Here is a 26,574-nt window from a genome sequence, read left to right as displayed (position 1 = left end):
TTAATCCCATTTTTTGAAACCCGCTCAAAATCTGATAAATTTCTATTTGATTCTTTGGAACTCGCTCTATCCCATTCTGTGAAATTCGCACACGATCTGATAAATTTCTATCCAATTTTTGAAACTCACCGTTCAACATTATATTATTTTCTTATTTTGAAATCACCCTTTTGATAAATCATCCAAGACAATCACCCGGTGCAACAAAGACAAGGTAAGCAACCTTGGAATAAATAACCCAAGCAGTTGACTGCGCAAACGTTGTATTACAAGACACCCTGGGAATAGTGAGAATACACTATCTAACTGGTGTCTTCCACGGGGCAGGGTATGCTTTATCATGGCTAAACAACCATTACATTTTGTCACCGGTTTATTTTTGATAAAGCTGTCATTTGGAAGGTTTACAAATGTAATTTTAAAAATTCGTCGATCCCGACATTTAAAAAAAACAAAACATTTAATTTTCATGGCTTAATCCGCCCTAAAATGTATTAAAATTGATTATACAAGATTTAATTAAGATAAAAAAAATATATATATATCAACGGCCGAATCCCAAGCATGCACTAAAACGAAGCACAATAATAGATTTTACCGAACACTTCCGGGAGTTGTGAAAGACGCCCATGTTTTACAATGGACCATATCTTTGTAAATATTAAACATTTTGAACTAATATTCCTTTTAGAGATCAACATTTAGAATAGTTTGCGTGCAAGGGTATCAAGGTTGATTTTGTTACATCGTGGATCAAAAGTCATTGTAAAGGGCATTGTCGTTCACTTTGACATTTCGGATTATCTGTGCTGTTTTACGTTTTGGTTGACTAACTGCTACTGTTTATTATCTCTTCTTATTATAATCACATTACGTTGGCTTCTGAAATGAAATAGGGTTTAACTCCTATTGTTCTGAACCAAACGGGATAATGAGGTACTACACCTACGAAACAACTATCAGCGAAACCAAATTTGTACCGGAAGTTGAACTGAGGTCAAACAATCTGGTAACGTTGAGCTGGTGAAACTTGAGATTCATTAGAAGAATGTCAGATTGTTTATATTGACGATATTATTGACCAAAGTAAAAGTAGATAAATATTTAGACAGATACAAGTGATGTCAGATGTGTTATTTTTATCAATAAAATTATCTCACAAAACGCGGATTCTTGTTTATTAATTTCTTGGACACTTTTTGATTCCATACGAACTAGGCGCTGTTCATGTAACAGTCTTAGGTCTTCCGATAAAAAAATGAATATTCGCTATTAATAAACGAAACATGTTCCCACCAACAATTCGTCATATTTGCATATTTTATTTTCTCCAGAGATAACATATGTCATACTAAATATGTCATAAGCAAGCAACAAACGGAGTCCGACTCTATAACGCCCACATTAAGTTTTCAGTTAACGTTATATACCTATCACTAAAACCAGTAAATGAAGTATTTATAGCACGAAGATATTAATTAATCCCATATCTAAGAGTATTTAAATATATCAACAGTAATAGATCTAAAGATGACACATTTATAATTAACAGGTCATATTTAATATTATCATATCCGACTCCATCGATTATCAGGCATAATAAATAGCTCAGCAAATAGTCTACATACGTGATACTAACGGGCTATTTTAACTCTAAGTGTACAATATTTATTTCGTCAATAGTATATATTTATCATCTCCCACGCTAAAATAATGATATTCATTAGATCAAAGTGGTCTCTAAATCTTTTATTTATCAGATATTTTAATACCAGCTTAAAGATAAACATGTGAACACCTGTCAATAACACCTGTAATACCATGTTTAAGTATTACTGTTAGAAAATGTATGATAGATTAAGCGTTTGGGCTGGTTGGGTGTTCCTGTATGGGGTTCATTATAGAAGGAGGGTGTAGTAAACTACTTTGATGAATACTGGCATTAAAAGAGCGAAGAGATCTTAAATATATTACGGATAAGGCGTTTGAGCTAGATGGGGTGTTCGAGGGGGTAGGGGCTCATTAAAGAAAAGGGGTGTAGTAATGTGAACACATTTAATGAAATATTGGAATTAAATCAATAAATAGTTCTTAATTTCAAAAGAATCATCCAAGAACTGTAGAAAGAATAGATATATTAAGATTAGCTACAACGTTGTTTTTACAATTAGCTCTTACAGACCTGAGTGTAAGTTGATATATAGCAAATCTGAATCAATTTGGGAATCACAAAGTTTATTGGTGCAGAATTTTAATGACCTGTTTTATAATGGCCACAGTACAGCTGTGATTTCCCCATTGACTCTAATGTTAGTTCTGGTCTCTTTGGTCGACTCTAAAGTGTATCCCAAATTTGCTTTGGGTTGAACGCAGCATGTGGCAACGTTTTGCTCAATGATGTCCACTGTGCATGAAAATATAGACATAGGCGTACGAGCTGGGGAGGCTGGGGGGTCGCCCCCCCCCCCCATTTTGGGCACCAAATGCTGGGAAAATTTGGGCACACAATTGTACTTTGTAAAAGTTGTATTAAAAAAAAAATTTGTGTTCTTGAATGTGTCCAATTTAACAGCGAATTTATTATTATTATGTAACATACTAAGAACCTAACTACATTTTCTGGGCACCAACCACCTCCGCCCCCCCCCCCCCCCAGTCAAAAATTTCCTCGTACGCCTATGAATATAGAGATATCCAAACTGGAAGTAGTCTACTAGTAACTATCCGTCCTACAGTTTAAAATAACCGAACTCTTGCTTCTGCTATCCTTCCTTCTCAAAATCATGAATATGTTACAAAAACCTAACAGAAACTATTAATTTAAACTCCTTTCTTTGATTCTACACCAAAGAGCAAAAATAATCGCCATGCAAAAGACGGAACAGGCAAAGAGAGGCTATAGATAGAAGAGATTACGTTCGTGGGGATTTGGGGTCATGCTGTGTCCATAATCCCTGCAAGGAAGTTGATAATCTGTTTATAAAGTATACCTGTATATAACGCAATATTCGGAATGACAATCTCTCAAGTGGTTTATCAATTCACATATCTCACACTTCAATGTCAAATCCGGATCTTTATTCCAAACAGCTCTCGTTATATTTTTCGTTATGATGCCTTCAATAATAGAAATGAACCCAGAGATTAAATTGTGTGCACATTATTTTATAAAGAAAACATAATCACAACAATTTGGTGAGCAATGTTGCATTTAAGCACCATAATTCCTGGCAGCGTTTTTCCACATCCAAGTACAAACCCAGTGATTTGACGACTTGGAGTATAAGAGTGATAATTTGTTTAGGATGTTGATTCTAACCGAGCATCGTGTATGGGAAGACAGAAAGGAACCTGCAGGCTATAATATTATTGCAAGACGCCTGTTGATTCTTTTCACCTTCTGTTTTTACAAAGGATGGAAGTCAAGTCTGGAGGCCATCAACTTCTCATCTAACGCATCACTGATAGAAACACGGTCGATTTTCTAGAAATCGTTTTAAAATAAATGACTTGTGGAGAGAGAGAGAGAGAGAGAGAGAGAGAGAGAGTGAAAGGGGGTGGTTTATGGGGGTTTTTTTTATTTCCTTCATCTGCACGCCGAATGGGTGGACAGGGAGACTGAAAGCCGATTTCAAGCAAAATATGTATAATGAAAAGCAGCATAAAAGATAGGATCTCCTTATCAACTGTAAAGATGCTGTGATGCCATTTGAAACAATGAATAGAAAATCAAACAAAGTACTTCTCTTTTAGTTTGGTGCAGATGGCAATATGTTTAAATTTTATATAAGGCATATTGAAATTTAAAATAAAAACAAAATGCATTATATTGTCAAATGAAAAGACGTTTTTGAATTTGGGTAATCGATACAAGTTGAAGTTCCAATTTCATCGAATGTTCAGATATACCTGACATAACAGACGGCAGTTTAAGCTAAGCATGAACTTAAATTTGTAAACAAAGCCATTTCTGCCAATTCTCTCAAAATGAAGACGTGATCATACAGAACTCGGGTCATCACTGCTAACTCAGAATCAAAAACTTTATTTTGATTTAAATCAAAGAGGTTTGGCTTGCGAACGAATAAAAATACAGCATAAAATTCGATATTATAAAGAAACTATTACCCTTGTTGACTTCATACACGAATCCTGTCGGCCATATTGGTGCGATATATCGATATCGTATCTTTAAGAGGGTCGATATATTGAACCCTTATAAAAACGTTAATTCAGTTTGTGGGGATATAAAAATGCACTTCATTATCACAGCCTGCGATTTAATGTTTACAAATACTACTAATTGCCTGCTGTTTTAATCACAGATAAGGCGACCACTCGTTAACACAGGGAGATAACCCCGTATCGTATTTAAAGGCACGGATATCCAGAGATAAAACACTAAACACTGGTAATAATGATGATTATAGCTGATACGCACGAGACTTGCTGTTGGTTATAGCAATTTGTTAATATATTAAAGATAACAGCAATAAAGTTCATTATACCTTAAACATTTAAGATAATTTATTGAACTAAAAGAATTATTTACAACGTAGAATGGTCAGACGAAAGTAAGCTCGTTTTAGAGGTTATTATATGGATAGCAATATCTACCAAAATATGCAATGTTCGTAAACTGTAGTAAAATAATTTGTCGGCTGTTTCATACCGTACTTTCTTGTTAAGACCAATTCTGCTCCATTAGAGTTTGACAGTATGAAAATGCCAAACGACTTTAGTTTAATATATTTTCGGAACAAACTTTTCTAAATTCAGAGATCTTACTCAAAATATAAATAGACTATGTGGCAATACTAACTCAAAAAAACATAAATTAAGATAAAATCGCATACAATTTATTGACCTCAACGTCAAAATTTACCATTGATTTCATTTCACATATTGAATCCAAAAACATAATGGATTCGGCAAATCAAAAAGAGAATAATAATACATTAAAATGTCATTAAACCCTGAATACCTAATTTACCAAAACAAAACTTGTTAGGCTCTGAAAGATTGACATTTTATTCTTTGCATATATTTAAAGGGACTATCCCAATATCAAGAGGGTCTCAAAAATAAAAGTCAGAGTACGTATGAAATTTAAGCGCCAAAATATAGCGGAATGGGGTATTTACCTTCTCTCAAAATTCCAGCTCAAAATATTGAGTCGTTTGGACGTGAATGTCAAAATTGCTTATCCGCACACGTAACCCTTTTAAGATTTCGGGTCAGTTTTTTCGTTGGGTGACCTGATAATCGATTCCCGTTCCTTGAGAGGTCTATGTAGTGAATGACCCATGTACTGTACTTGATAACGAAAGGTAAATTTCAACTACACGTAATTTTTATAAAATAAAAGTCTGGTTTTATCCAGACACCGCATAATACAGCTTGGGACACCGATCTCCATTTCCAGACGAAGACTGACGGGTTTAAGTGGTTTGAAAACTTATCACAAATATTGAGTTAGTTGCTCGGCCCTCAGCTAGAGGATTTTAAGGGATTTTAACACAAAATTAAGCAGTTTTATTCTCCAAAAAATATCCGGATTAGCCCTTTAATTGATTACCCGTGTGTTGTTTTTTTTATTATTATTGTTATTGGGGATGTGGAAGGGCCGGAGCGGGCGGGGGTGCTAGACCACACGGTCTGTGTCCATTGGAATGTTCTCGTTGTTCTCGTTAAAAAAAAAGTTTGATAGGTGATTATTTTCATTGGTCTACAAAGTCCACAAAGTCAGCAGTATATCCTCTGGTGGTTAAGGTTGGGTTTAAAGAATTCTAGCGACCATTAAAAACGGCGCAATATTTTTCATTTAGAATTATCAGATACGGTAAATAGGCTATTATCGTCGTATTTTGTGTGTTGATTTACATACTCGTATTCGCGTTTTTTGTCAAATCTGGGATTTCCCCTTTAAGATTTACCAGAAGTCGTTTTGCACAGATAACCTCTTGACCTTGTTAATCTAAATTAATCAGTATTTCATAATACCAGAGATATAATAGCGTCTTTGAGATTCGAGAAAATAAGAGAACATTATATACGTATATCATTATCTACAGTACTTAGTGCTAAATAAAAATAAACTACAAGTCTTAATCTCTGCCCTATATTCTAAATAACCACCATTTATCTTATCATTAGCCATTTAGAAACCTCAATATTTTTCTTTCGATAAATTTCTGGAAAAACATCAAATAATTATCGGATAAATGGAGCTAATCTGAATTTTTATATCAAAGATTTAGAATCAGACATAGGTTAAGTAGGCGATAACGGGCTTCAAATATCAATACGGTTTCTGAAAACCGTATTTCTTAAAAAGGGTGTTTCCCCAAAAATGTTTTTTAGTTTCAATCTATAGTAGACTAAAACCCGTATTTCTTAAAAAGGGTGTTTCCCCAAAAATGTTTTTTAGTTTCAATCTATAGTAGACTAAAACCCGTATTTCTTAAAAAGGGTGTTTCCCCAAAAATGTTTTTTAGTTTCAATCTATAGTAGACTAAACCCTGAGATACTGTGCATTTTCTAATAATGTTTTTATTTTGATTTATCTTGTTTACAAGGTATAGAGAAGAAAAATGTATTGGATCAGAAGGCGTATTTGAGAGAAGATATAACCAAGATATACTCCTTATGGACAAGTATACAAATGAAATGAATTGAAATGGGGGTTTAATGTCCTACTTTCCTGCTCCGGCTGGGCTAATGTAGACGGGTATACGCCATACAGTGTGCTATGAGGGAAATGCCAACTGCCAAGGGATCCTTTACGTACACGCCGATTTTCCGTCCCATTCAAACGACTGACCAGGTGAAACATTGACATGGCGAAACCACGCTTGAAAATCCCGATGAACTTTCTCGGCCAACAGCGGGATCGAACCCGCGATAACCAGGCTAGCAAGCCAGCGTCTTACTCACTTAGCCAACGTGGCTTCGACCAATTACACATCACTTTCTATTTCCTGTAAATTATAATGCGAATAAGTGTGTCTGATCGAATTAGAACATAGGTTATTAGCTATGTGAACTAGCCAAACAAACAATAATTGGTAACATGTAGTATGTAGTCATTCATGTAAGGTACATAATATCCATCTCTTTACTGGTGCCAAATGAATAAATAAATAAATAAAATAATAAAACAAAAGTAAAGTAAATTTTAAAAAAAAGAACAAAACAAAACAAAATAAATTGTCTATGTTTCTTTTAAAAATATAATGTCGGTTATAAATCATGTCAAGAATTACTTAAGTACAGGAATACATCTTTAAACTGTCGAGTACACTTAAAAACTTAAGTAGAAATGACAAGCTGGTTCTAACACCATATATAACTTTTAAATAAATTTCATGTTATAATGAAATTTGAAGAACGATATTAACTGATTTTAGGTGATGTCCACGTGTATTTAATTCTTTAAGTCTTAGAAAAACTAATATACACATAAAAATTGAATTTAAAATTGAAAAAAAATCTATTTAATAAAAAGCACCCAAAGAACCTTGTGTATAAATTAATATTTAGAATGAATAGATACCAGTCCCTATTGGGGTGTGATTGGATCAACTAATATTTCTAATATGTGCGGTAATGTAAAACATGTTTAAACTTGTATGTGGGATCTAAATTGAAATTGAAATTAAAAGATTTTATCGTTCGGATATTTAGTTTATACGGATGATAGGTTTGACCTTTATGTACTGTGAATTAACCGGTCAAAGATAGGTAACCGCCGTGTATTCTATAGTTCATACCTGGGTTCACGAGTGCTAGATTATCCCATCTAGATATGATTGTCGACATGAAATGAAATGGGGTTTAACGTCCTATTTTTCTGCACCGACCTAATGAAGATGAACAAACGCCATACTGTGAGCTATGTGGGAATTTTTTCTGGACAGCGGCACTACGGCCTACACTTATTTCGATTTCCAATTGTGATGGGTGTACACTGAACTCGATTTTCGTGCCATCTGAACGACTACTAGTTGTTGACGAAGTATCAAAAATCCGGCGTTATAAAGGATGTAAAAATGTCCTTTTTAAATGTGAAATAATTCAATAACCCCAAAGCACAATACTCCTGTATTTAAATCGTGACTGTATAAAGAAATGTATTTAAGTTCTGCGACACGGTTCATTTAACGGTTAGGTAATAAGTCATGAAGTAGATCTATTTATGAACTACTCTTAACTTCACCAAAAATCGTTCGTCCTTCTCATTAGAAGCCATTTATCAAGCTTTAGTTATTAGATGAACTACATGTAGATTCCTAACGGATCGCTACCTGTCTAGAAGTTTATCTAATAAACAACTAGATCCATTGTCTACAAGATATCAGTTAATCAAGGTGACCCGATCACTTTCAATCACAGGCGAATCAAGTTCAGTCTAGACCCGCCTGGGGATCTACCTAATACCCCTAATCAAGTCCAGTAACGTCGTTAGGCGCTTTAATACCGTAGACAGTAACAATATTATGCCACTCATACATAATCTGCGTTGGTCGTAAGACAACGACTAATGAGCTAACTAAAACTTGACGAAAGGATATTTAATAGCTGGTGTCGTCTGCAATCTCTTCGGGTCTAATATCCTTATTTTCCTTGTAACAATGTAATATAATTATTATACGATAGACATTTATTATACATAAAGTATATTATATCAATATGACAAGACGCCTGAGGTAATTTGGTTTTCACACGGATTTTTGAACATTTACTATCTCTATTGACATCCCAGCAAACTAATGACTGAGAAACAGTGATTCTAGTATATAACTACGCCACTAAGTAAATATAGGTTGCCAGGCAACGAAACATACGCCCACAGTAACTGATCACACTGTTGTCGTTAGAGTGCTCTGCAAATTGAAACACAAGATTCTACAAAGTGAAACACGAGATTCTACAAAGTGAAACAAGGACCATAACTCTAGAAGAAATGAACTAAAATTCAATAATATTCCCAGGTTCACTGATTTAAATAATGCACATATATTTCATGCCGATCATATAATAATTGTTCACAAGATTCTGCAAGTGAAACAAGGGCCATATCTCTAGAAGTAATGAACGGAAATTATTGCAAATTCAATAGGTTTGATTTTCTCAACTCTAAGTAAGCATATGAGGTTAATGAGTGTTGAAAAATAAGCAATCGAATTTGGATATTTTCGTTTCTGATGTCTAGTTCAATGCATGTACACCCACATTAACAGCTTGACTGGAGTACATAAGGATGGTCGAATGATCTCGTGTACTGGGTTCCGATTGCACAGACGTATCTTTAAAATAGAACCGTCGACTTTGACTTCAACAGGAAAACATGTCGAGCAATCGCGTCAGGATATATGACAAGACACGAATCATCGTATATATATATAAAAAAAAGTTACTGATAAAACGTATGAGGAAACATTGGTTGTGTTTTTTTGTTTTGTTTTGTTTTGGTTTCTTTTTTTCGTATAAAATAAATCACATCAAAATATATGATATATGACAAGTCACGAATCGTATATATATAAAAATAACTTACTGGTAAAACGTATGAGGAAACAAGTTTGTTTTTGGGGGGTTTTTTTCGTGTAAAATAAATCACATCAAAATATACGAAAATATTAATTTAAGGGCGTTGATTAATCTTAGATACGCACTAACTTTTCAACACCAATCTTATTAAGACTTTGCCCACTTGTTCCATGTGTAAAGTAAATCAGGGGATACATAGCATTCCGACCATTTGTTGGGTGAAAATGGATATACAAGCGGAAAGAAAAATACTATTGATACCAAACGACCTAGATCAGTTTTTTAATAAATTATGACGTCGTACACACCGTTCACACCATCCACAGTAAACAATCATGGCCGCCACCAGCAGCAGTTTCATATAGACTGGATAACCTGCTCTAAATGACTTCAGTATTATGCAAGTCAGAAAAAGAGTGACATAGTTGGTAAATAAAATTGGTATTTGTTTGTTTCATATCTTATGAACAAAAATTACAGTGCTAGCTTTATAATGTGCATTTTAGACGGCCCAAAACCCGTAAGTAGACGAAATTTAACCAACGACTAAGAAACATGACGAATACAAATCATGTAGGCTAGAACAACAATTATTATAGCCTACAGATATGAACGCCTCAAATGAGAAATGGTATCGTATTATATAAAGAATGCAGATAACCTACCACGTACATTATACCCGTCATACTACCTAAAGCCAACTGGACCTGGTTTCATATGAATAAGTTAATAGTACTATCTTTGTGATTTTGTTCATTTGCCGTTTTGAAACGTTTTAGATTATAAACATCTAGTTGATACCATCTGTGACTGATACTGTCATATTTTTGTTGATGTATTTAGCCGTTTAGTGCATTAACCATTAAAATGAATCGACCTCTTTGGTTTGGGTAAATTTGACAGTAAGAATAAATACTAATATTTAATAAAGTCTGATGTGTTGATTTAAGCCCAACGCACACGGGATAACATTGGACGAACAATGTTTTCCGACAAAAGTTAGCCTGTGTGCGCTGGAATTCAACACTGGATTTTGTTGGCCGAACAATGTAAATGGGATCAAAATGTTTGCGTTGAATTTCAACAAAGCGGAAACATTTTATATGGACATACAATCAGTATTTTGCTAACGATCACGTGGTAATTTACCCCTTGTTACCACGTGATTTTCTAGTCAATCATGTGACATTAACGTCGGTCTATTTCGAACAAATGTTGGTCGTTTGCGTTAAACATTTTTCTTTTGCGGGAAATTTAAAAAAAAGGTATAAAACATTTGTTTTGTAGACACCAACAAATGTTAGTCGGTCTGCCTTGGGCGTTAAAATTAATATATGTATGCGTTTAATATATTAGCTGATTTCGTGTGACATTGTCCACAGATGAAGCCAAAAAGGTAACTAAAATTCTCAAAATGACTTTCGTCTAATATTTCGAAATGAAAATCTAATCATTTATTTAAATCAAAGAGGTTTAGCTCCTTTAAAGATCATATTGGTATTCAAATTCAAAGTGGATTAAGTCGATTTCCATTGTAGATTATGTTTAGTCTGGTGTCATATTTTTTATAATAATAAACATCACGTGATGATGATATTACATGTCAGATATTTGTAAACAAACAACTTGATCGATTAATACGTCTGTGGTCAAACAATCTGCTGAGGGAGACGAAATTCCCACAGAATTCTAACATCTTCTCTACTCATTGAGAATATCATATCAACCTTACACAGCAACAAATCCTATTCACACACATCGTATCTCAAAGGTGCATTATGTAAGATTTAGACAAGGAGATGGCCTTTCATGTTATAATAATTCAAAAATAGATAATAAAAAATGAATACATTGAAAATTTCAATCAAATTAATTTATTCTGAGAGAATTTTTGAATGTTTGAAGTTTTGACAAGATTTAGCCGGAACAGTCTCGACTGTCAAGTACCATTGCTACGATAATAAACAATGTTTCGATCATCCATTTTAACCTTAAACTAGTAAATGACGCCATCGGATGGTTTACAGAGTTGATTATGGGCTTGTTGCGTAAATAAATGTATAAATAATAATCTATATAACATTTGAAACCAGAAAAATATACCTGCAATAGGCAGATTTAGCTCATGCATAAAGCCTCTTTAGATAACAATCTCACTTCGTTTATTATTTCTGATTTTTACACTACATTATACTGAAATAAAACGAAATAGGGTTTCATGTCCTTCAATGTTGCACCAACCGGAATAATGAAGACGGTTATGCGCATTACAATGTGCTATGAGGTACATTTTTCCCGAATAGCAGCGCTACGAACTACCCTTATTTCGAATTCCAAGTGCACGTCAAAGTGTACACGGGACCTCTTTATTTCATTCCATCTGAACGACTATAATAGTACATTCACGTAGCTTGAACCTGGATCCTAAAAAAGACAGATATTACTTCGTTACCGCTTGATTCTTGAACGGTGGTTGTCCGTTTACAGCAATAAATAAACAGATCTTTCCTCTAATTTACTCCGAGATTGTGACGAAAGCATGTGACTTAACAATGACACCCTATAGTGACATTAAAGAACTATAAAATCATGGATGAGACACAGCAACAATTCCAGTTTATTGTTTTGCACAGACCATGTGGTTATGATTTATTGAAATGGTTCACAAGGGAGTCGCCGATGTCGAGAAAACTACGATAAAATCGGAGGTAGACCCTCTGTTGGCTAATCATAATGGCGATAACAGGACTGATGACCTGTATGATATGCATGTGACATGAAATGATATAACGTTTCTATGAAATACTATAAAATACCGAAAATCGAAAAATGTCCTAAAAAACGCGAGTAGGTCATAAGGTCTGTCCCCCAAGGCTCGCGCTGTTGCAATTTTCGATACAAATATGAAAGTGGCGATTAAAATTTGATTTTGGCGATAACATTTTGGGGTACTGGCGATTCTTCTTGAGAACTGATCGTATATATCCTATAGATTAACCATTACATTGAGTGCCAATCACGTGGCGGAAAACTATAAATTAATCAATTCTCTTATAATTAAGAATCTTTTACAAATACGATTGAAATTTATATTATTCAGAAGGGGATTCAGATTCTGATGCCTTTACCGTACCTGAAAATAACAATAGGCCTATTGTACACGCAAAACCTACAGTTATAGAAAATTGGCTATCCTTGGATGAGAATTGACGTGTAAATACTGAAAATATATTGTGCAATACTGTGTGCAAATAGACCAGTGATTCTCAGCCAGTGTGCCGCGAGATCTTCCTAAGTGTGCCGCGAGATCTTCCTAAGTGTGCCGGGAAATTTTGAAAAATTTGAAAAAAACACGTGACCCCAATTGAGTATTCACTGATGTCTACTGATAAGTTGTTTTTCTTCATTTAGTTTGAGTCATTCTATATGTCTATGTCTAGTCTCTGTCTACGGTTGTATGCCGTCCGACTTACAATGTTTTCATTTTGCAAAATCAGATATTTTTCATATATATTTAGCTAGGTGTGTATTCCAAGGTGTGCCGGTGGCAAAAAAGGTTGAGAACCACTGAAATAGACTAAAGTAACCAAAAATAAAATGTGATCTTAGTAAATCATCTCAAAACTGGGCTTATGTATTTTGTAAAGACGGATTTTTTAAGTTGTTGCATATTGTAGTTATATCGGTAATTGTTTTATAATTGGCCCACCTGAGAAATAAAATTGTTACATGTTGTCTTTTTTATAACACATTTTTGGTAGATAAAATATTATAGTTGGCGGAAAAAATATGAACATTTTTGTAGATAAAAATTATCATCCATTTTGACGGAAAAAAAATTGAAAGCCAGAGTGAGCCCTTCTGTCCTCGATTCAATTGTCGTGATTTCGATCTCAGGTTTTTTCGTACCTCTGAACCTGGTGGATTTTTTTATGCTATATTTTACAATGTCTCCCTTCAAAGAAATGAAACGGGGTTTAAAATCATATTTTTCTGCATCCACTGGATATCGAAGACTTCAACTTAGCTTACGGTCTAATCGACACATACTAGGCTATTTCGGGACTGACATGTGGTACAATTTTATTTAAGTAACCCTCTCGTGCATATGGGTCTTTAGCAGTGAGGGGAAATTGCAAGACAAAGAGAAAACTCGCGAGGTTGAGCAGACGACCCTATTCCTTATCTTGGTTATAGTCGATATTCCACCACCCCAGCCCCTAATATATAGCCAATATCGATAGAGGATTTTTTTCTTCTTGTATTTTGGGGACATTTTTAAATGTATTTCATTCCATACCATATGTAGCATATTGTAGGTCAAGGACATAGATCATTATTATCTCAATGGGTGTTACTCAATTAGTTACTAAAGCTGTGTTCATTATAGTCTATCTCCTTTAGTGGTCTCAAATATCTCTTCTTATTATCATGTATGTTAAATAACCTCATTGAGATCCATGTAATATAGCACTGTGTTTAACGATAACCACCAACCAAAGGAGCGTTAAGAGAGTCACCCTATCCGTTTCTAACTAATGATCACAATCAACAAGTCGAGAACATCCCCATTAATCCGACCATTAACCTAATAATTACACCGTGACTAACTACATGCATTGTGACATAATAATTAAAATAAGTTCAATCGAATGTACCCTTCGTATGTTCATTAAAGGGGGACTCCCATATCAGTCAAGAAATGAAATAAGGTTTCACGCCGTACATAACTGCACCAAGACGACCGGAATAAACACGTGGTGTGCTATTTACGAGACAGCCTATACTTGTATTCGCAACCCCACTGCCAATGGATCTTTTATGTGCGCTGACAATATGTACACGGGACCTCACATCGATTCTTCGTGCCATCCGAACAACTAGGCATACATCCAATTCCAGTTCAGCAAGCTGGCAAGTGAGAACCAGACGTGAAGCATTTTTTCGAACCCGGTTGTCCTAAACACCGCGGTCACGTCATGACTAACGTTAAAATATCACGGTTATCTCTTCAGTTTAGGCCTACACGGGATCCTGACCTATAAAACACAGTTAACCTTGACTTATAACAAATGGCTTTTCATATCGACATTTTCTTTTAGGGAATAACAGTTCAAATTGTGGAACTCGATTCCAGAGAACATGTCGTGCTATTCAGTCAACCCAAAAGATCTTATATCAAATAACAAAATATGTCAAGAACAGTTTGATTTAGATACATTTATTTGGAATAACTGCCAACTCGGTATAAAAAGTACTTTGCGATTCTCATTGCCTAAAAAGTTACAGATAAATGTGTGATACTGATCTCAAGTCGATACACCTATCCGTTCTGTTAGAAAAAGACCACACATTATTATTGGAAATGAATGAACTGGTGTTTAACGTCCTACTTTTCTGCACTGGCTGGGATAATGAAGACGGGCATATGCCATGCAGTTAATTCGAATTGCAACTGTCAATGGTTCTTTAACGTATTCGCCAATGTGTACGCGGAACCTTGGTTTGTCGTCCCACCCGAACGACTATACGTTGTCCCTTTCCAGGCCCTCCGTCCTACACCACTGTAATGGGGGAACCACACCGGAAAATCCAGATGAACTTTCTCGGCCAACGCAAGGATCGAACACGGACCTCCATGTTAGCGAGCCAGCGTCTTAACTCACTGTGGCTCCAACACATATAGGAGCTTCACTGTTGTATCGAAGGAAAGGTACCCTAAGCGGGACGATGCGTGGGGATATTCGACTAATTTCTTGCATTAATACTATTTAATATCTTGGTGTAAGTGACATTGTTTCTTAAATGTTGACGAGGGGTTCACGACAACATTGCACCCTTAGCGGGGCGGGGGAGGGGACCCTTTTGGGCGCGGCACCTTTGTTTCACTGCACTGGAAAATATGTGTTTTTTCTGTGTTTGGCACAATTTTTTTAACATTTAAAGTATGTTTGGTATCAATTACGTCATGGTTTATTGGCGGGGGGGGGGGGGGGGGGGGTGGAGGCGGCTTAAAACTCTAGGGCCTCCACGGTCAGCACATACTTTAACTCGTTTGTTGAAGTCCGTGTAATAATTATTTTAGCCCGATACTTGCCTTTAAGGCCTGTAATAATAAATCTGAAGTAGGATCTATGAGAATGCATATCTCATACGCATATTGGCATATAAACATTGAGTTAATTAAACAACCATTTGCATAACAAATAAACACCATCAATAATACTGCATATTTATTAATGCGACTCATAGCATCCATAATCAGAGTTTATTAATTCAACGACCTTCATGATTAATTAATTATTATAATTAACCCAGTTATAGCCGAAAACGTAATGAGAAATTACGACCAGCTGGGTTATTTATTAACACGTGATCAAAACGTCCATTCATAATAATACGAAACTATCCAGTTCTAAGTCTGTTTTCTGTCTTAGTTAACTTAATAACACAACCATTTTACTGAAATAATATGATTATGTGAACAATTCTTAATTACAAAAGAGTAAAAAGTAACCCTAATAAATTTTCTTTGTGTGGCTGATGGAAAACTACTCAATTTTCCACTTAGTGGGATAATTGCAATGGATAAAATAAAGTCGTTGGAGATTTTAAATATTGATATGGTATAATAAAATTTATAAGTTCACCGCTGATGCTTTTAAAGATTAGATGAAAAGAATTTACGGTTATGAGTTTCTTGCTTTTACAAACGTTTAATTTGTTCGCTCATTTATTATGCATGATCGAACCGACATTTTGGTGGTCCAGTAGTAGATGTCATTATTAATTCGCCCTCAGCCCCTTCATCAGGGCTAAGATCTCTGGCACCGGATGGCAAAAAACCTAATATTTGAAAGATGTCACTCAAAAAATAATTTTACAATTACAGATTTAAATGAAAGTTAAAGACACACGCTAACGCAATATACGTGTTTATTTCGTTACTACATAAATGTGTGTTTTCTTGAATAGCTGTCAAAGACAATCTGTCTTTTGGGTCCACTGTGTTCCCTATCGTCCGTTCAGAATTATAATGCCAGTCTGAAAATGGCATAATTTGGCTAGACATTGTTCATTTCACGCCCGCTATAGGTGTTCCGCAGACATCTTCGAATATTCGTTTATTGCGTTGCAGGTATTTTCGTAATAAAAAAATAATAATCATTATATTTTATGCTTTAGCCAGACGTTTTTAATCTGTTTGTGAATTACTTTGAACACAAAAAAATTGTAGTCTAAACAACTCCATATTAGGAAACTTTCAACTCATGCTTTTTTTAAATTCCAATGTTTCTGTGATTCTGTTTTTGTGAAAGCAATTTTGTCAGGTTTACTGTTGAATGGCAACTAGCTAATGAATATGCAATTCCGAGGAGTGTTTTTGTCCGATTCTACAGACTAGGAACTTTTTCTTACGGAGTCCCCAGACGTGGAATCGGTTCTGATGAAATAGTTGGTTCTTTGTACAAAAAATCAACATGGATGTTTTAAAACTTTGGGATGGAATACTTGATTTAGAGAAAAGCATATAGTCATGTTATTGGTTGTGTGCGCATGGATAGAGATGCAACCCCTAGCTGTTCGGATGGTACGAAAAACAGAGGTCCAGCGTACATATTGCGGTGCACGTAACAGAAACCTTGACAATTCGAAATGCGAGTAGGCCGTTGCGACGCTACTCTGGCAAAATTTCCCACATAATTCACACTGCATGACATAAGCTCGCTTCATTTGCCCAATTAGTGCAGAAAAGTAGGACGTTAAACCCAATTTTATGTCATAACGTTTCTCTGTGCAAGTAGAAGCAAATTATCATTATACATACAATACGTTTAAAATATCTACACTTGTGTGTATGTGTACGTACTCACCCTTACTGTTCCATTTTAAGACTACAAAACATAAAACACGTCGGTTTTAATCCAAAGTTTTCATTAAGATTTCTTTTACGTCATGACGTCTTTAACGGAACAAAAGATTCCTTAAAAGTGAACAAGATCCGTGTGCACTTTTCTTTTAAATGGATGCGACGATTCCAAATTTGACAAGCACTAAACACAAAAAAGAAAGCCCGCAATAAAAAGTTTTAATTTCCGCAATTCTTCGGCACTGGTTCAATATCAAATCTTCTTAGCCATAATATAGCTGGTATTAATTTCACTTCACATAAAAAAAATCCCTCGAAATAAGAGCTAGATATTCAAATTTTCATAACATAAAAAGTTTTAAAGAGTTTTAGCTCAACTTTTTTTCCACTTTATGTTCGCTGGTGAAAACTGATATCAAGTCTCGTGTCTTAAAAAGGATTTTAACAACCATTAGATCACTCCAAAATCAGTATCGAATTTACAAATCAACTTTTAAAGAGCTCGGCTTTAAGACGTTGAGTTTCCCCCGATCTGTGGTTCCTGAGACCGATCCAGCTGACTAGCGAGAGCTTTGATCGTTACTAACGGTGATCCGTCATAACGTCCTGTATTCGAGCCGATACTCCACTCAAATCCAATAGCCAACATAGAACTAGAGTTTATAATCCCACTTCTGACATCAGTAGACTGACTCGCCGTCTGTTTCCCACAGGCACTGTATTGAACATATATCGTGTAGTAGTTGTAGTAAGCCAGAAATCACACAGAGTTGTAAAGCGGCACTTTAATTGACACAGTGGCACTTTATACCCGAGTATCTTTTAGTAGGACTGGTGATACCCTCCAGGGGTAATCCTGGTCATAGGCCTATGTCACGTGATCGATGATTTTCGATATAGATGTGAATGTGAATATTTATGATGCATAAATCGTAACAATCGGTTGTTTACATTGAATTAATTAGCTGGAAACGATAACCCAGAATTACAGCATGTTGTGTGATCCATAATAAAGTTGAATGGCTATACACTGATTAAATTCAGACAAAATTCATAACCGAAGCAGGTATATAATTTGACTCTTGATTTGAAATCTTGTTGAAACTCGCCCTTTCTCTAAACAGCATAGATGGGTGTGCGATAGATGTCATATTTTTAGGAAGTTGGATGGGGGGCGGGGGCACTACTATTTACTGTCAAAAATATGCTTAGTGTGTTTTGTGTTCGTTGTGTTTTACGTGGGGTGGGGTTAACCCAAACACCGCCCGGGTGGCACAGACTAGTTGTGGCAATGTTTGCCGGATTTCACTTATAACATACAATACAACACATTATATAATTCTGTATGTAGCCTGGAGAAATAATTTACAACGAACAGAAGTTATTCCTATTGTAATCTGTTCTAGCATATATCGTTTGTATATATCAACTTAATGCATGTTATTGTTGGTCTTATATACTATAGTAAGTAATAAGTATGTCATTATGAGGGTGTGAATCATCTAATATAGTCTATATAGTATGTCTGGTATGACAATATAGGTAAAACTGGTAGGTAAACGTCTTATATACTGCAAAATGATAAATTAACACGTCCTTAAGAAATCCCTTGTTCGTGAATTCTTTAGGACTTTAGGTCAAGACATGTGTAAAATTATATCTTTTGTAACCGGAACAAGTGGGTTTATGAATTGATTCATTCTGGCTATGTTTTTCATCAGGTAGAGAATTTACCTTTTCGTGTGCACGTCTTATATGAATATGTACTATAAAGTTTCTTCATGCATAGTAGACTCGGCGAATGTCTGGTATGGCAATGGGTACTAAATGTCTCGCCAATTGCAGTAGAGCCAGTCACTACGGATCTACAGTAAACATTAGAAACACAACACAAGCTGAATGTGCATGTTTATTATTGTGCTGTAGGTGGGAAAGAGTTGTATTATATTCCTTAAAACTATACATAAAACCAACCCCGTTATTGTTTTATATTAAACTATACATGTACATAAAACCAATCCCGTTATTGTTTTATATTACACTATACATAAAACCAACCCCGTTATTGTCTTATAATTGTTTTATATTAAACTATACATAAAGCCAACCCTGTTATTGTTTTTATATTAAACCATACATAAAACCAACCCCGTTATTGTCTGATAATTGTTTTATATTAAACTATACATAAAACCAAACCCGTTATTGTTTTATATTAAACTATAATACTTGTACAGTAGAATCTGTATGAGCAGCCACTCCTATTCAGCGACATCTCCTTGTAAGCGGTCACGATAAATTCCCCCCGTAGAAATTCTGTTGTTTCATCTCTTTATTCAACGGTCACTCCTCTAACGCGGCCAGCGGTCACTATTTTACTAATAAATTCAACAAAACATCGCCCATTCAACGGCCATTGTTGAATGATACCATCTTGTCGTTCTTTGTAACACCCCCGCTAATCCCGTGAGTAGTAGTTAATTAACTGGACCCCCACTGATCAGGTAAAAAGAAATGTAAACATAACAATCAACCCGGGATTATCTGTTAATTAATCTTTTGTTTTATTAAACGACTAACCTGATCATTGTTTTCACGCGTAACGACACATTATTTGATACTGATTGAATAAAATAAAAGTACCGAGTTTTGTCACGATCATCTAGTATCTCTCTTAGCGCCTCCTATAATATTACATACAGAGTTACACCCCCTGTAAATAGGAGATAAAATTAGCGATGTTTTTTGTTCATGTGCTTTTTTGATAAAATAAAATGAATTCATCGATTTTCTTCACAAAAATGGATAAATATTATCGAATGCATCACAATGGTAGACAGTAGTATCGAAGGTTGGTACAAAATGACAAGTTTACAGAAGTTATGTCCGAGATTTGAGTAAAGAATTTTCGTCCGGCGCAAGATTCAGCGACGGCCAAATTTACCGCTTCCAATGCATCCAAGCGTAATATTTAATTTATGTCGGCACAAAAAGCAACGAGATTTTATTAAGAGGCCACTCCCGTTAAGTTATGTTCGAGATTTGAGTAAAGAATTTTCGTTCGGCGCAAGATTCAGCGACGGCCAAATTTACCGCTTCCAATGCATCCAAGCGTAATATTTAATTTATGTCGGCACAAAAAGCAACGAGATTTTATTAAGAGGCCACTCCCGTTAAGCGGTCAGTTGTGAAAATTCCCTTGGGTGGCTGTATATAAAACCAAATCCATTATTGTTTTATATTAGACTATATCTAAAAACAACCCCGTTATTTTTCTATGTTAAACATATACATTATGAAAGAGCTAAATCTGCCTATTGCAGGTCTTTCATTAAGCCTGAAATGTTATATAAATTATTAATTAGACATTTATTAACATGAAAAGACCATAATCAACTCTCGAGTCCAATTTTCATTAGATTTGAATCCGATCTGCCATGTGATTAACCGTAAAAATGGATAATCCTGACTTCGTTTATTATCGTAACAACGGTAGTAATGACGATCGAGGCTAGCCTAAAATTGAATCGCTAAAATCTAGGTTCAGAATGAAGCAATTTGACTGAAAATTTCAGCATATTCCCTATTCATTATCTATTTTGTAACTATTACAACGAGAACTGTCAGCTCTATTTAATCTTACCCAACGCCCCTTTAAACTATATCTAAAAACAACCCGATAGTTCTATTTTAGACTAAATCTAAAAAATAAACCCATTATTTCTCTGTATTAAACTACATATAAAAACAACCTCGTTAGTATTTTATCTAAAATATGGAAATGTAATGCATCTTCAGCTGTGTGTATTGATACGTCAGAAATTTGATCAGTATGGTGAGAGTTTAAGAAGTGGTGTTTTGTTTTTTTTTTGGGGGGGGGGGTAATAGCTTAAATTAACAATGCGTGGTTTGCATTTTTTGAAAAATGCCTAATTTTTGCACGGCTTAATCCACGATAACATGTACTCAGATTGATTATTTAACATTTAATTTTGAAAACAAAATCTGGTTTATGGTAAATTAAGATGTCGGTCGTCTTGTTACATTGGGAGCAGCATAGATCGATGGAATTTTCAACTCGTCATATCTTTGTAAATATTATAAATTCGATCTTCACAGCATTTCAGTTTGCAAGGGATGCTATAGCGCTTAAATGTCGCACTGGGCCTTTAATGTAAGGTGGTACTGGGATATTTCTTCTTTTGTCTTGAAATCAATATCCTAGCGGAAAGTTTCATCTATTCTGTTTTTAAACCAGACCTTCTATGCAAATGAAACGGAAACGTTAATGAATGACACAGCCAATTTACGCAGTTCGAAAGTCTCATATATAGGGTGTGTAGACGTTCGGAGATTAAGGCCAGAAAGGGCTTTACGTAACTCAAGAACTTTCAAGTCCTATTCGTAATATTTGGATTATACAGACTTGTTCCACCTAGACACAAATATGAGTAGCAGCGAGGACTCTGGTCCCCCAGCACAAATGAGAACTGTATGTATTTTTGTACTAGCCCCATATAGGGTCTAGTCGTCACCAGCCCCGTAGCACTGCCCCCCCCCCCCGAAACAGGCAGCGGTCTTGTTTATTGTCCAATATTTCCGCCGGGCTCCGTTTCTCACTCAACCAGCTCGCTTGACAAGAATCGCGAACCGATATCATCGGGCCCAGACTGGCAGTGGGACCCCCTTCCCACTGGTCCCGTCTCTACGATAGTTTTTTCTGCTTAGAACTAAGTATATGACTTCACACCCAGGATATACTCCACAGACCACCATTTCAGGTCGAAATTTCAAAACATTTCTCGGGGGAAAGACCCCCGGACCCTTTAAACCCCAAGAGGAGAGACCCCCCCACCCCCCTTAGGGTCTCATCTTGTCCCTGGGGTCCGGCAGCTAGATTGCCTCAGGGCCCGGTGACTTCATGATCCGTCGCTTGGGAGGACCCCGGTAGTCCCCTTCGTATGGGGGGGAGAGAATTTTCTCTCCTGTCGTCCCTGTCTTCTGAGCAGTTGGTGTGTGACCACAATCAACCGTTCATGACCGCAACCAATGGGTTGGTCTTGACCAAGTTCTAAACGCTTTTGATATTTTCCCTGAAAAGCAACACGATGCTTCAGAAAGAAATATATAGAATAAATACGTTTCAAGGACTAAAATATATTTGGGACGACTCCCTTTAATGAGTCATTGCTTATAAATATCAAATTGTAATCATGCACTCCAATTGTGCGAAATCAAAAGGCGGATTTAGACAGATATTTTCCTCGAAGGTGGACAATGAGACATTTTGACAAGAAAGGAATATGTATACGGTACGTCTTTAATACTACGTGAAAAGATTGTAAAGACGTCTGGAGACTCAGACACACCAGTGGCCATAAGTAACTATTGAAGTGGGCGATCATCAGATCTAGAACCTGAAAGAAGCAACTTGAGACTAAGACATTCCAGTCTGAGATCTGACAAAATTATCTGACGTATGCCGCTTAAAACTGTACAGTGATAAGATATCGAAGTATATAAAATGATATTGGAAATTTTTACATAAGCATTCAAGTGTTGGTGCCTTTAAACTGGCCACTGATAAAGTATTGAATGGGTGAAATGGGGTTTGACGTTCTACTTGTCCCTACCAATCTGGATAACGAGGGCGGGAATACGTCATACAGTGTACTATCAGGGAACTTTTGTCCCGGCAGCAATTGAATTCAGGCTGTCAAGGTTATTTTACGTGCTCACATATGTGCACAGGGGACCTCGGGTTTTCTTCCCACACAAACGACTATGCGCTTTTCATTGCCAGACCAAGTCCTGTTCAAATAAGGGGAAATCACGCTGGAAAACCCCTGGGAACCTTCCCGGCCAATACTGGAATCAACCCTTGGTTAATGACCCAGCGTCTTACTCTCTGAGCCACGATATAAAGTATTTAGGTACATTTCTAAATAATAGAATCGTTTTTATAAATTTGCCTAAAACTAATACGCTTAGCTCCTTTAACATAGCGTTTTAAGTGCATTTTATCGTAGATCGCCAAAAGTCTCTCGGTGGTCCTGTAGGCTATTGTGAATGTATACATTTCAGTTACGGACACAGCAACATTATTTTATCTTTTTAAGTCGATGCATACGATTCTACCATATATATATTTCCTTTTATCTTCCTGTCGTTCCAGTATACAGGTCTACTAAGTGTATAGGGGTATTTTCCCTGGCTAATAAGAAACTTTATTTGTTTAGCCACGGTGCTGGAAGTATCGTGTTACCGATATTTTAAACTCTGGGTTGATCGTATCTCGCACCTTTATAAACAGGTTGTAGCACTTCCTACTTGTCGACTGTTCACTTTCAACTTTGTTCTCACATATAAATCACAAACCTACTATATTTTTATTATTTATTCTTCTCAAAGAAAAACACAAATCTTGTTATTTTGACTGGAATAAGAAGACCACTGTTTAGGTTTTCGTAGATTCCATCATTTCAAAGAAACCCTGAGATATGTGATTTTACTATCCAAAACTGTATAGGTATCGTTTTGTTGTCTTACGGGTTAAACATATTATTCTTCTCAAGTACCCACTGTGGTGGAGGTCCCATTCTTGACTTAACTTCCTGCATAAGGTTTGCATTTTCTCAAGGGAATCAAACTCATGACTTGTACAGATTACAATCCTTAATTGCCTTCTTCTACAACACAGGCGTTAGAACACTCGACTCCTCCCCTAAAACTAAAATAGATCTCATAAGTCTGAAAAAGACTATCAATCACCAATCAAACTATTTGTTAAAGATAATTCTAACTTACGGTTAATCGCGGATACTACCAAATTTAGTTAATATAAATAAGTTCACGACCAATGGCAATAATTGATACTATTTTTATTTGCTTTATAGGTAATCGCAATAATTTCATGCCATAAAATCTTACTTGCTTTACAGTAATACAGAATACTGGACTTGAAAATAACTAACATCAGTAAAGATGAATCATGAATAATCCCATTTATCTAGTACGATACGACATTTCGATATGGACAAGGAATCGAGCATGGCGTCATCTCCGCCAATAGTCTCCAGAGAACAAGAATGCCTAGTTGAATTGGTGGAGATCCGAAAAACTTCAACAAGATGTGTAGCGTTTGAGGACCAGTTACTGGTCAAAAAATGCAAAGGGGAAGAGTGTGGCCGAATGGATTAACGCGTGCGCTTTAGATGATAAATTCAATCCCTGCATTGGCCGAGAAAGTTCATCCAGATTTTCCGGCGTGGTTCCCCCTTGTCAGTGATGCAGGACGGAGGGCCTGGTAAGGACAGCTGTCTAGTCGTTCGGATGGATACGAAAAACCGAGGTCCCGTGTACACATTGGCGTGCACGTTAAAGATCCCTTGACAGTTGGAACTCGATATAAGAGTAGTCCGTAGTGCCGCTGCCCGGGCAAAATTTCCCTCAAAGCACACTGTATGGCGTGTGTCCGTCTTCATTAGCCTAGTTAGGAGCAGAACAGTAGGTCGTTAAACCCCATTTCACTTCACTTAGATGATAAAATATCATACGCGCAAGTGTGTGCGATAGATCATAAGGTCTGTCATTTGGCGTGGTTTCGTTTCCCCGATAGAACGTGACAAGGAGTGGGGTCGCCTGGCCATCCTCGTAGGTTTTTTCCCGGGTCCTCCTGTTTCCTCCAGCTAAAGACCCCTACGCACAGGCGTATTAATGAAATTAAACTGAACCATGTTAGTCCAGAAATGCTCTAGTTTGTGTCCAGTGGACAGCCTAAAATCAGTATACAGCAGATCTTTAAAATCTGCGATAAGCAGCAGTGAGAAAAGTCAATATTTGTTAATCTTTGTAATAATGAAGAGAACGGTGTAATTTTCTCTAGATAAGATTTATTATAATAGAGGAGACGACACTAAATGACCATGATTATATTACAGCAAACATGTATAAAATAACACGACGTTGGGTTAAAACACTGTAATTAAAAACATGGTATAACATCTAAAACATTCTATACACCAATATCAAAGAAAATATACCACAAATCGTGTGCATCATGTTTCAAGAAGTACGTGTACATGAACTGACCGTCTATAGACGCATTCAATATTATACGACACTCTTTCGCAATTCTAAGCTATATAGAATTAACCGTTATACCTCTCTGGACCGTAGGAACCATTTTGAAAGTAAGAGAGCTCAGACTCAAAACAAAACAAAAGAGAGGTGGGGAGAAACTTTTGAGAATGTTTTTCATCATAAGTCTATGGCTTACTCATATTTAACTCCATCATGCTGAGCGGGCGTATAAGAATATTGGAATATATCCTAGGATGAAACATGTCAGTTAATCCGACAAGAACTGATGTTTAACCTGGGGGTTTAGTTACAATCGCACCCAGGGACATCTTGTTAATCCTTTTTAATAAATGCACGCAATTGCGACAATACCTAATATTAGAGACACCTCTGGCAACAGTCTGTATTATTTTTGTAATCACCCATGCCGTGGAATCAGAAAATAGGACAATGAATGACATTATTACAGGAGATGGTCCACCCGTTTCTATATTCTTACGATAGACAGAATATAACAATGGTGGCTATCTGAATCAAAGAATTTCTAGAAGCCCCGTCACACTAAATTACTAAAGAATGTCCAGATTATTGGACAAGAACTAGCTTGTAGTATTGATGACGTCACTGATGCAAACTATAATTAAGTATGGTGATTGAACGGGGGCACCTAGATTTTTTCTAAAAACTAATAACTGTCGCTATTATCATTATCTATCTGTTCCCACAATCGTTAAACAGATAATATGCCACATTTAAGTGTTTTGTAATTTGGACGGAGTTGTTTACTAAAACTCTATAATCACACCCACACCAAAACTAAAATGGAAAAAAGTTAACTGACGGTTTTTAAACTGACAGGCAATCACCCCTTGCTGAAATACTCCAAATAAAAAAATATCACTGTTTTGATTAGATGAAACGTATATACAGCTCACAATTCTATGGAATAAAATTACTGCTTATGACTGGGCGACGTTTTGACTAGGCCTCCCTAGTCTTTATCAAGCTCAGTAATAAGCAGTGATTGTATTCTATAGAATTGTGACCTGGGCCCTTATTCACGAAAGCTT

General features: G+C 36.0%; 1 protein-coding gene across 2 annotated transcripts in view; it reads right to left on the bottom strand.

Annotated features, from left to right (window-relative positions):
- LOC126821978 (uncharacterized) overlaps window positions 1-26,574 on the bottom strand; it is a 73,848-nt gene that overhangs the window by 16,106 nt on the left and 31,168 nt on the right. The window contains exon 1 of one of the 2 annotated variants that reach the window (XM_050550663.2): window positions 17,427-18,272. The exons of the other annotated variant lie outside the window; for it this stretch is intronic. The gene's annotated coding sequence lies outside the window, so the exon portion shown is untranslated. Of the gene's footprint in view, window positions 1-17,426; window positions 18,273-26,574 lie in introns of those variants that run through there. 2 annotated transcript variants of the gene reach the window in all.

The sequence above is a fragment of the Patella vulgata genome, chromosome 5, assembly GCF_932274485.2.
Source record: "Patella vulgata chromosome 5, xgPatVulg1.2, whole genome shotgun sequence".
In the NCBI taxonomy this organism is placed as follows: domain Eukaryota; kingdom Metazoa; phylum Mollusca; class Gastropoda; family Patellidae; genus Patella; species Patella vulgata.
This window is presented reverse-complemented; position numbering and strand designations above follow the sequence as displayed.